This window comes from Schistocerca gregaria, chromosome 2 (assembly GCF_023897955.1).
Source record: "Schistocerca gregaria isolate iqSchGreg1 chromosome 2, iqSchGreg1.2, whole genome shotgun sequence".
Lineage (NCBI taxonomy): Eukaryota > Metazoa > Arthropoda > Insecta > Orthoptera > Acrididae > Schistocerca > Schistocerca gregaria.
In genome coordinates this window covers 468944082-468946751 of record NC_064921.1, presented here as the reverse complement: position 1 = coordinate 468946751, position 2670 = coordinate 468944082, and the positions used below count along the sequence as shown (strand labels likewise).

The following is a 2670-nucleotide window of genomic DNA, read 5'->3' as shown; positions in this document are numbered from 1 at the left end:
AGGTGAATACACTAAGCAGATTGAGAAGGATGTAGGTTGCAGTAGTTACTCGGAGATGAAGAAGCTTGCACAGGATAGAGTAACATGGAGAGCTGCATCAAACCAGTCTCAGGACTGAGGACCACAACAAACCATAATCCTGTTTTAGCTACACTAAAATCATATTTGTCATAATAAATTAAGTATAAATGAACAGTTTTGAAGTATAAAATACAGTGTTAGGATACATTGTTGGCTGTGAAATATAAATCACTCTAGTTACAGATAATGTAATTGCTTTCTTGTACTAACAGATTGAGGTGAAACATACTAGTGCAACTCTTATGAGCACCGCTTAACGCCTTAGCCTAATATTTCCTATCAGTATTGGCAATATTCATGCCATGAGATTTTAATAAAAAATACAGACAGTTTAGATGCAGTGTACATTGTGAGAAGTTTAACATACAGTATAATACCAATAATGTAAAATAATTTTATTTTTTTCCGAGAAATCGATTCTGGCGTTGGCTCTGGAGATGTTACACCTCCAACTTTACCGTCCTTGGTCGCCTCACAAGAGTGTTTGTATAAACAATGCACGTCGTTCTGCCATTAAATGTTATATCTTAGTAAAAACCTTATTCCTTCGTAAATTCGAACAAATTCTTCCGTTCTTTCTTCAGCCATTATTATAATAGTTGGTCGTTTACAGGATTTTAGCGCTGCATAGGTTGAAAGCAGTGGCAGTTTGTGTAATACTTGTCACTGATTGTAATTTTTTGTGTGATGCATTATCTTCTCTACACTTATAATCTACTGACGAAAAATAAATAAAAAACAACAACACTAGACGATGATAGAACACATTGTCAGACCGAATACACTTTACATATTCCGATACTATTACAATATAAACATTACATTTTTTTACACTGGTCATGCAATTTAGAACAGAGTGGTATTTGAAATGAAGTATTGGTGACGTAAAGTAATTAATCTGAGCCTTACAACGTTTTGTACCTAATCTCAACGAGGTCTCAGTCATCTGAAGGATGAGAATGATATAGTCCAAAGCCACACTTTTCTCAAAGTACTTTTTCTGTGTTAGTTCAACTTCTTTTCAACAGAGGAAGCTACTGCGAAAATACTTTAACTTTCACTCACTAGATGGCACAACAGTTCACACTTGTTGTTCTCTTACAGTGAGAAAGTAGTCCTTCTCGAGTGTGACACAACCCAAAGCCACAGTAAAATGGCGCTTGCAAAGAAGAGGTTATTTCAATGCGTAACCGAAAAAGGAGATTCTGAAACAGAAATGGCCAGTTCTGAAGAAGATTATTCTTCCAGTGGAAGGAGTAACTGTCCTTTTGATGAATATTCATCTGAAAATGACATAGTAAGTCGAAAAAACTTACATTTTTAAACATTTAAAACATTGAGGCTTGGGACTGTATCAGAGTAAAATATTATTGCGTAATTGCAACTATTATACTCTCTAATTAAAATACTTATGTGTGAATCATGAACAAATTATACTTCTCTTAATTACTTCATTATTGTCAATAATTCTAATATTATAAGACTATTTGTATAATATATTGAGATATGTTACGTGTGGCTTTGATCTTTCTGATTCTGAATACCTTGTATGGCTTAGGATGCTGACTAATGTGAAAGGTCTCCCAAAGTATCACCTGCTAAAGAATCTGAAGGCAGAAAAAAAGAAATATTTACAATTGGAAAAGGGAAAAATCTAAATGTCATAGAAATTCTGGCAGAGAGTGCATATCTGATAAAATAGGACAAACCGTTGGCGCTAAAATTCGTGGTGCAGGATATAGAAAGCAAAAAGAAGTGTAAGAGCATAATTGAAGAATGTGTAGAGCACATATTCCATTTTTTGGGACATGGATAATTTCAGTTACCAAAATAATTACCTTCTGAGCAACATAAAGATGAAACAATGCAAAGGTAGTAACTATGATTAATGAAAATCTGAAATTCATTGTTATATCATGTATTTTTATAAATAAAATAGTATTAGCTTGATTAATATATTTTCCTTTTTTAGATACCCAAAGAAAAGGTAAAGCACAGTTTCGTGGCAAATGGTTACTTCTTTGCACCAGATTAAGGTTAATGGCTGTAATACTTTGGTATCCAGAGAAGAACTTTTAAGTGTGCTTGGGCCTCAGTACAATCAAGGACATCTTAATAACTTACAAAAAGACTTGTGTGATGTACACTCCATGTCTCCAAAAGGCAGAAGAGGTATTTAAGGATTAATTTAATGCTGCTTTCCAGAAAAACCAAGTCTGCTTATTTATCCAGTGCTTTTGTTTAAGTATCATATTCAAACATAAATTCACTAAATTTCTCTTACCAGGGCATTTACCTTTAAAATTACTTTAATTCTTTTCTTTGTTTCCAGAGAAAAAAGAGAATCCATTAAGGAAAATTTCAGCAGATGCAGCTCAGTTCAGGCACTTCACAACTTCATAAATAATATACTGAAGTATGTCACTCATTACAGCTGCTCAGAGAACCCTAAAAAAGTGTACTTTGACCATGACATGTCGATTTTTTCTTTATATCAAGAGCATTATTTGAAATATTGTAAAGAGAATAATGCACTACAAATAAAAGTTTCGAATTTTCGAGATATTTATAACCCTGATTGGTTTCAAA

General features: G+C 33.3%; 1 long non-coding RNA gene across 1 annotated transcript; it reads left to right on the top strand.

The window, feature by feature from the left end:
* The first annotated feature begins 1232 nt into the window (after positions 1-1232).
* LOC126326312 (uncharacterized) lies at positions 1233-2247 on the top strand. Its single transcript, XR_007560593.1, has 3 exons — positions 1233-1378; positions 1640-1953; positions 2054-2247. It is a non-coding gene; the product is annotated as an uncharacterized LOC126326312 (long non-coding RNA).
* Positions 2248-2670: the final 423 nt, after the last annotated feature.